Source organism: Octopus bimaculoides, chromosome 10 (assembly GCF_046866305.1).
Source record: "Octopus bimaculoides isolate indiv1 chromosome 10, ASM4686630v1, whole genome shotgun sequence".
In the NCBI taxonomy this organism is placed as follows: domain Eukaryota; kingdom Metazoa; phylum Mollusca; class Cephalopoda; order Octopoda; family Octopodidae; genus Octopus; species Octopus bimaculoides.
Window position 1 is genome coordinate 82,797,773 of NC_142937.1, and position 10,000 is coordinate 82,807,772.

Below are 10,000 nucleotides of genomic sequence, written 5' to 3' on the forward strand. Positions count from 1 at the left end.
AATTACTCTTGCACTTAATGCTTTTCATTATTTTATTTAAAACATCAGTTATATATTTAATTTTTTTTACAAAGGCAAAATGCCACAGATTCTAATGGAAGGAAATCATCAAGGAAATTAATCTCAATACTTCAATTGTACTTTGAGTCCTAAAAAAGTGAAAGACAAAATCATTATCAGTAGGATTTGAACTTAGAATGTAAAGTGTTATGACTAAATATTACAAAATATATTTCTTGATTTATTCAAAAGGATACTTGTGACCATTTTCCATGGCCCCTGAAACCAGTGGCAGGAGGAAAGGATGGGGAGCATCCAACACCTTTTTCAGGGCTTGTGAAATTGGCATGAGAAATAGAAGAGGTTATTCTCAGACATGATGTCTTAACTGCCTATTTCTAACAGCTGAGACTACTTAAAACATTCATAAGTTACATGATAGTATTAAACCAGATGATGGATAAAGTCTACCAATACTCTACAGATCATGTCAGTCTACCACCTTAATATCTATTGCAGCCTTTCACTAAACGTTCAAAACAGTATTTCCCCTTTGTTTTCAAATAGTGAAACTGATAATATAAAATAATGATTACAATAAAAATTCATTTAAAGTAAATATTCTATCAAATTCCTTCTATTTTATTTTAAAATTAAATTGAGGCATCTGAGCTCTATTGTAATTAATTAGGAAACCTTCATTTTCAAAAATAAAAGTATACTTGTCATTGCATGACACATGTAGTACAGGGTTCACCAACAAACAGTGTTATTTAGATGCTAGCACTATGTGATTGCCAACCAAGGCTTAAGAGCTCATCATCTATCTACCTCAGAGACATCATTGTCCCCCAGCAAATTTCAACTAGGTATTACAGTGGGTTTTTTCTGGGGATCTGTAACCTAGGAGAAGAGACCTATTCTAGGTACGGCCAGGCAGAGTTATTTCAGCTCGGAACATATGTCAGGCAGGATCATCAGACACTGAAGTAATAATTAAGGTCACTACCTGGTATCTTAAAATTTTAGTATACTCTCTCTCTACAATAAAAACATAATGACTTAAGTTTCATTATGCCATATATCTTCTCGGGTAAAAGTAACTCTTTTTAAATAACAACAGCAACATCACTAAATATAATCGTCTGAAATTAATTAGATGGTGTGCCTGTACTGCAAATCTTTTGGCTTGCTGACCTAGCAACCCAACTACTTTCACTCATGTAATTATAGCAAGAAAATACACCTGTAAAATAATAAAGATCGATCATTTATCTTGAAATGGCTGCATTGCTGAATTGATGACCTACAGACAAAAGTTTCAAGCCATGTCATTGGTGTCATGTTTTCGAATAAGGCATATTTATTTGATTATGTTCATTGAGCTAGAAAATAAGTATTAATCCTTCTTTATTGTAGTGTGGGTGGCATTATTATGTTAGATGTCAAGTGAGGGATTATGTTAATCTAATCTTGCCTTGGTAACTTAAAACAAATTAGTAAGAACAAGATCTAATCATTACAGATATTTTCTAATGTTGTTGCTGCTGCTGCTGCTGCTGCTCATATTTTGTCCTAGATTGGCCCTGAATTACCATACTTATGATCAAAGACTTTCTAGCTATGACCATCCAGTCTTTTTTCCAAACTACATTGTCCGTTGTTTTTTTCTTTTTAAAATTGGTTGCTGAGATTCAAAGTAATTTGGGTTGCTGTTTCTAGCATAGCAGACAACCACATTATGGTTCCATTGTTGTTTGCACTTTCTAGTGCAAAGCCACAATTTAAACAGAAACAAAAACCAAAAAAGTCAATTTTATTTCAAAAGTAATGTTGAATATGAGAGTAGAGTGGAGGAAATGTTGGAACGGTAATAAAATTCCATGTGGCACTTGTTTTTAGTGAACAATATTCCTATTGTTTTGTGTGTCTTTTATTTTTTAAATTTCTTTATGGATTAGTCAGAGGAGAAAGGTCGGTGACCTTGCCCTTTTTTCAGGATCTTTAATATTGGTGACATAGAAAGAAGGGATTATCTTGAACCTCGACACCTTGTCTGAATGCTTACCCGAGAGTAAGCTGCCACTGAGTGGTCAATCAGTTTATCTATGCTTACATATCCTATTATAACTACTTCACAAAAATAAACAATGTACTTATTGTCGTTCCTTGAATGTAACAATTTTCTAGGTGTTATTATTTAGCCTGAGGTGAACACTGATCAAGCTGATCTGTGATCAAAGCATTTCAGCTGTGATCTCTCATGTCTCTGGAGGAATATGTAGTACTATATTTATTTACATGTTTTTTTAGGGAAATTTGAAAAATGTGGGAAATTTGGCTGCTATTTCTTGCTATTAGCTCTGTCTAGATGTTGTTCATTGATCATCCCCTTCTTCCAACATAACCTCTAGTGTTCATGATGATGACGATGATGATGATGATGATGATGATGATGATCATCATCATCATCATCATCATCGTCGTCATCATCGTCATCATCGTCATCATCATCATCATCATCATCATCATCATCAACATCATGTGCTGGCATGGGTTGGACAGTTTCACAGGAGCTGCTCAACCGAAGAACTTACCGGGCTCCATGTCTATTTTGGCATGGTTTCTATGGCTGGAATGCCTTTCTTAATGCCAGCCACTTCATAAAGTGTACTGGGTGTTTCTACGCAACATTGGCATGGGTGTTTTTATCATAAAAGGCCATAACTAAAATTTACCAGGTATTTTGACTGACACTTCAATAATTTTGCTTAAGAGATATAGGTATCATTTTAAATATTTTTAGAATTTAAAAACTTAAAAATAATTAAAGATAAAAATTGTCAGCATCAACTGATGAGTGTAAATAAATTCAAGTATATTCAATCATAGTAGACCCTTTATACTCGAGATTTTTCATAAAATGGTAATCCTTATATTTAATAATAAATATTTTCTATAGATTTTCTACAGGCGAGTTTAAATACACTTGTATTGGTTTCTGGTTTTATGCAAGAAACACTTCTTTCCCTTCTTTAAGGAATTCTTTAAGGAATTGTGTGTAGTGAGAAATTCTGAGTAACAGCAAATCTATCATCAGCTTCAAACAAATTAATAAATTCTACTGAAGATATTGAATATTCTTCCTCCCATCTTTACATTCAAACCTCTGTGTGCGTGTGTGTGTGTGTGTGCATGCATGTGAGTACATGTGAATCATCATCATCATCATTTTCCATCTGTTTTCCATGGGCTGAACAAGTTGCCATAGTCCAAACCAGCTCTTCTTTAGAGTTACTGCTGTTTTAGATGAGGCAGAGGACTACATCTTGCTCATATTTTTCACTTTTGGTTTGGTTTGGTTTGGTTTGGTTTCTATGACTGATACTTTTCCGATCACCAATCACTTTACAGAGTTCACCAGGTGCATTTTATTGTGGCACCAGCATGAAAGAAATTGTCATATTCACCACAAGACTGAAACGTTCTTTTGGCCCTACTCATTTGCCAACCACTTCACAGAGTGCCTTGGATGGATTTCATTGTGGCACCAGTACTATAATAATAATAATAATAATAATAATAATAATAATAATAATAATAATAATAATAATGATGATGAAGAAGAAGAATGACAGTTCTTTCTAATTTTGGCACAAAGCCAGCAATTCTGAGAGGGACAGTTTTTTTGCTCATTGTACCAAAGATACAATGTGTTTCTTTTTCATTTACCATAGCATTTTGATTTCTTTTTGCTGAGTTTTATATCTCATTAGTTTTTCTGTATCTGCTGTCCCCAAGACATGACATGTCTATGATCTGGCATGAATTTTCCTCCATTGTCGACCAGCATGATATTGGGTTTCCAATGTTCAATTCCTTGATCTAATTAGATCTGTCAGAGTCTATGAAATGGTCAATTCTGTGCTTAATGTAGTTTGTTTTCAATACTTGTTTGTGTGCTACACATAGCAAGGCCTCTGTTTCAGGTTTCAATTCACTTTTTTGTAACTACATCCATCTTTTATCTGAAACTATATTCCTTGGTATCCCGCTCAAGAACTGACTGCACATCTTATCCTTCCAGCTGTTTCTTCATTTCTGTCTTTTTTGTATATCTTCTTATCCTGACAGCTTTCTGTATGTAATAGTCTTGCCTCCCTTACTTGCCCAAGTAGTGTGTTCTTTGCATTCTTTATAGGCCAAGTAATATTGTTTTCCTCGGACTGAATACAATCCTCACAACATATCAGTTCCCATCCTCCTTTCTTTTTTGTCAGGTGCAGCCTATCAGCATCACTTTTCAGGTGGAATACACCATACATTGGATTCAAGCTGCACTTAAGATGGGTGATGTAAATGTCTTGAGAAAGGGCTCAATTGTGTGCAAAACATAGATACATAGTGCTTCCAGAATTCAGATACACTGAAGTGGGTGGGTCTTCTCAAGAACCACATATCACCAATCATCCCAGTTTTTTGTTTTTTTTTTATCATTATCAATATTAATGGTGGTAAATTGGTAGAATTGCTTCAGTGTCAGAAAAAACGATTTGCAGTATTTGTTATGGCCCTTTACATTCTGAGTTAAAAACCTGTAAAATAAATTCTACATTTTATCCCTTTGGGAAGTCAATAAAGAAAAGTACCAGGATGTATTATGGTTCATGGTATCGACTAGCTCCTTCCCTTTTCAAAAATTGCTGACCTTGTGTCTAGTTTAGAAACTCTTGACGCTTTATATTTTTGAGTTGAAATCCTGCCAAGATGAATTTTGTCTTTCATTCTTCATAGCTGATAAAATAAAGTACCAGTCAAAAAATGGGAGCAATGGAATCGACTAGCCCCTTTCTCTCAAAACTGCTGACTTTCTGCCTAAATTGACAATGTAAAAGAAATTATCATAATTATCTTCTTCATCATTACTCTATAGTTAACATGTATTGTTTTGCTGTATCACTTTACATTAATGATTCAATAAAAATGGTACATTGAGAATTTTCTTTGAAATATCAAATATCATTTGCGACAAATTGTGTGTATCTGTGTGTGTGTGTGTGTGTGCGTGCTTGTACATCTGTGTATGTGTATGCATAAAATAATGCACAGCAAATGCATATATTTTTATTCTCATATATTTGGACTTGAGTGCATGATTAAATTATGTATAATTCATATCTGTCTGTCTGTCTGTCTGTCTGTCTGTCTATCTATCTATCTATCTATCTATCTATCTATCTATCTCTCTATCTAATCTATTTGTCTGTCTGTCTTTCCCTCCCTATATATATATATGGAGAGAGAGAGAGAGAAACAAAATTTATCTTTCCATGTATGTGTGTATACATGTGTATATGTGTATATATACAATAAGCAAACTAAATTAGTAAAGTTTATCTTCATATACTTGTATATGAGTGTACAACTAAATTTTGTATTATATATGTATGTGTAGGCCTGTTGCATATGTATGCATGTGTGTGCATGCATATGTACAAGTGCACATTATGAATGCACGCATGCTAGCTCCAGAATTCTTCCCTGCACATACATTTTTCTGCAGCTGTCAACTTACAACTGTGCAAGGGGGACATTTAGCACATCCATGTAAGTAGTCTTGGAGGACATGAAAACAACGGATACAATACATAACCTCTTGTCCAATAAAAAGAAAATTACCAATTATAATATTTATGAAATTATATATATATATATACATATATATATATATATCTATATATTTATATAAGGGCATTACTATACAATAGTGCCTCACGCTATGAGGGGCTCTAAGGTCAGACTACCATAAAAAGCACATTTTTACCAAACGCGAGGAAATGCAACTCTCAAAGCCAACCCCTTAAAAACAGACTAAAATGTGCTTTTTATAGTAGTATGACCTTAGAGTCCCTCATAGCGTGAGGCATTATTGTATAGTAATGCCCTTATATAAATAAATATATATATTTCGGGAATAAATGATGGATTTTTTCCCTTATGAGGTTTTTTCACGCTAGCTACTTGATAAATTCTTGTAAAAGAATTCGTCCTATTATTGAATTTATATATATATATATATATATATATATATATATACTTTATTTAAAAGCAGCAGAAATATAACAAAAAAACCATTACTCTGAGTTTCACGTTCCCGTTCATCGGACAACGGGAATGTGAAACTCAGAGTAACGGTTTTTTTGTTATATTTCTGCTGCTTTTAAATAAAGCATATTACTCTACCTCTGGTATTTGAGTACTCTTTTTTCCACCTTGTTGCATATTTCATGTGCTTACTCCGGTATATATATATATATATATATATATATATATATACAGACACATACACACAAGCAATTAAGATATGTGTACGTGAAGGCAAACAGTCCAGTCGTATTAATATAAGTTAAAAGTGATGTTTGACATATCATCGGCTAAAAACACAAACAGCCTTGACCTTAACTGCCATCTTGCCTTGTCTTTTTGTTATTACAACTTGCCAACCATAGAATGTAGAACAAGCTTGGCTTCAAACAACATACTTGTTGGCTCCAGAAATCAATAACCTACAGATATTTTTCACCAGTGCTAATGCTATGACTATTCAAGCAGAAATGGAACAGCCTAGACTTCAGTCGTAACATCAGATTGCTACTACAGCTAGTGTCATTACTACTGTTGCTACCGCTACTGCTACTGCTGCTGATTGCTGCTGTTATTGTTGCAAATTGCTGCTACTGTTACAAATCTTCCTACTGTACACATACACTTGGAGCAACTGCGAAACTACTTATGCCATTTTAAAAATCAATAGATCAAAACTGATCAAATAACCACACACATCCCACTCCTTTTTTTTTATTTTTTTTTTATTTTTCTTTTTTATTTTTTTTTTTGTTAGCATATTAACAATTTTGAATGTCTCATATGATGAAGAACTGAGAGAAAGGAGGGGACCATGGAGATGTGGGGGGAGAATGATGAATTCTTTTCTTCCATGACTGTCTGTGGAAATATCTCTATTATGAGAGTATGTTTTAAAAAGCCATTGGTAGCACCAGAAAGAGAAGAAATATCATATAAATAATGTGTTATATATAACTATGTCCTATTGATTTCCATATGCTTTTTAATATGATAATAGAAGGGAGGATAATACTCATGGATGGATTTCATCTTCATCCCTCCCTCCCTCTCTCTCTCTCTCTCTTCCCATACACACACACATATATATATACGTACATATATACATACATATATGAAATCTGTAATTGGTACCAGAGCATGCATAATAAATTTGATGTCTTAAAAATCATGTTTCTTTCATAGAACTACTTCATATAATGATTGATTTTTACATTGAAATAATTGTTATAGAAATAATCAATAATAACAATACCATATATGGAAATGTAAGTGCTTAATATGTTGTGTGCCTCCCTTCCCCTCCCTCATCATCATGATCATTCTATGCTGACAATATTATCATGAAAATTGTGATTATGCATAGAAAGAACGAATGACGTAATGGAAAAATTTCATCTCCTACTTTACTACTGCAGTACAATACTACATTAGTGCCTCTTCTTCCTACTCATCATAAATAGCATTATAGTTTTGTTTTGTTGTTGTGGTTTTTTTTGTGCGTGTCTTAAGCTGCAAATAAGAATATTCCTTTCCTATCCGATCCGATCCATAAAGAATAGTAGGCAATGCAGATCCCAGCTATAAATATATACATATATATATTAGCAAAATGAATAAAGACTTTGTGAGTAGGGTATATATATATATACATATATATATATATATATATATATATATATATATATATATATATATATATATATATATATATATATATATATATATATATGTATATGTGCATGTATGTATATATATATATATGTGTGTGTATGTATCCATAGCTAGCTCACCGATTTTGTATTCATTTTACTAAAATTCTGGGGTGTTTTTAGCGCAAATGTGGTTGCAATGCGATCAGATTCAGATTTAATTATATTGTAAAAATATTAATGACTACTACTACTACTACTACTACTACTACTACTACTACTACTACTACTACTTCTTCTTCTTCTTCTTCTCCTCCTCCTCCTCCTCCTCCTCCTCCTCCTCCTCATCATCATCATCATCATCATCATCATCATCTTCGTCGTCGTCATCGTCATCGTCATCGTTGTCATCACTTATTTATATTTTATTGACAGCAGCTCCAAAAGTGTATCCGTCAGACTATTTCCAATAATAGTGAATTAAAGTCCGTGTTGAAAAAAAAATTGTAGATTTCTCTTTCGAATATTCCTTTTGTAAATACACATCACATTTGTTTAACCCTTGCTGTACATATTTTATGTGAAGGTCATTCACAGTCAGCCACAGAAATAAATTAAATACAAAATAATTATCACATTCTTAATGGAATTATGACTTGTAACCAGTTTTTTTTTTCTTTTTTCATTTTCTTTTTTTTATTAATTTGACTCTTGCATTTGTGAAGAAATCATTAATTATTGAAAATTTTTCTAAAATTTGTATTAGCAAAATCTGACAGAGTAAATAACAACAAACCTACTCTATTTAGTAAGAAATCCTGTACAATTTTCATTTACTGTTCTAATTCTTTGACAATCATCTCCATCTTTGAATAATTTATCTCCTGTTTACCTCAACCTTTCCATGGAACTTTATTTTGCATCAAATGCTTACTTTCTGTACTTCAAAATTTGTCCTTCAATGAATACACAAGTGTAGAAACTAAATAGCCCTTGTAAAAACTATCACAGAATTTACCTCCCCCTCTTTGAAAACGCCTATTTCACCATGGTTGACCATTTCAAGGGAAATACCCTGATACTTGTTTTAACAATTCTTGTTTAGATGTAAAACATATCGGAACATAACTAAGCAATTTGTTTTGCCTTTTTACATTTAGAGTACAGATTCTGTCTGGATCAACTTGAAGAGAGGACAGATGCAATGCATGAGGTGTATATATACACAGAAACAGAGAGAGAGAGAGAAACATGCACACATACATGCAAGCATATATACATACATACATACATTCATAAATATATACATATATGAGTTTACTGAGAAATATTTTGGGCAAGTGTCTATTATAGTCTGGGCCAACCAAAGCCTTATGAGTGGATTTGTAAGGAGGAAACTGAAAGAAGCCTGCCATGTGTGTGTATGTATGTGTGTGTATGTGTGCATGTGTGCGCATGCAGGCACACATGAACGCTTGTGTGTGCCCTTCTCTTGACATCATGAGATTGCTGTAAATGAGCAACATCATCATTATCATCATCATATAAGCAATGTTGTTCACTTCCAATCGTCTGTGAAAACATGGTTGGCTATGGGTAAATATGACCTTACTTGGAAACAGGTCAGGGTTGATGACATGAAATCTACTTTAATGAATTTCATATGACTTATACAAGAAAGGAAAATTGGATGTTAAAATGATTATGTGTGTGTGTGTGTTGGGTCACCAAGTAAAACTAAGCAAGGTGAAGCATGAATGCATTTTGGCTCTTTGAAGAAGAATCCTCTAAAGTTAATAGCATTGTGATGAAAGGGGCTCCTTCACTTTCTGGCCCTGAACTGATGGACTGTCTGAAACCTATTCTTATAGACACTGTATGTTATTGTGTGTGTGTGTGTGTGTGTGTGTGCTTATATATGTGTGTATATATATCATCAACATCACCAATGTGTCATTTTTTTTTTCCATGCTGGAATAGATCAGATGAAACTTAGGCAGATTTTTTTATGGTTGGATGCTCTTCCTGTAGCCAACACACACACCTGCTTCCAAGAGAAGTAATATTGGTTTCAGATTTTGACACAACCCCAGTAATTTTGGGTGAAGGGGTAAGTCAATTTCATTGATCCTAGCGGTCAACTAGTTCTTATTTTACCAATCCTGAAAGGATGAAGGACAAAGTTGACCTCGGCAGAATTTGAA

At 33.4% G+C, this 10,000-nt stretch overlaps 1 protein-coding gene and 1 long non-coding RNA gene across 27 annotated transcripts in view; one reads left to right on the top strand and one right to left on the bottom strand.

Moving 5' to 3' along the window:
* The window catches only part of LOC106871599 (tyrosine-protein phosphatase Lar), a 591,306-nt gene that overhangs the window by 169,176 nt on the left and 412,130 nt on the right, over positions 1-10,000 (top strand). The window lies entirely within an intron of this gene.
* The window catches only part of LOC128248926 (uncharacterized), a 22,389-nt gene continuing 14,186 nt past the window's right edge, over positions 1,798-10,000 (bottom strand). Inside the window, exon 2 of the long non-coding RNA XR_008265083.2 lies at positions 1,798-3,556. This is a non-coding gene — a long non-coding RNA (uncharacterized LOC128248926). The remainder of the gene's footprint in view (positions 3,557-10,000) is intronic.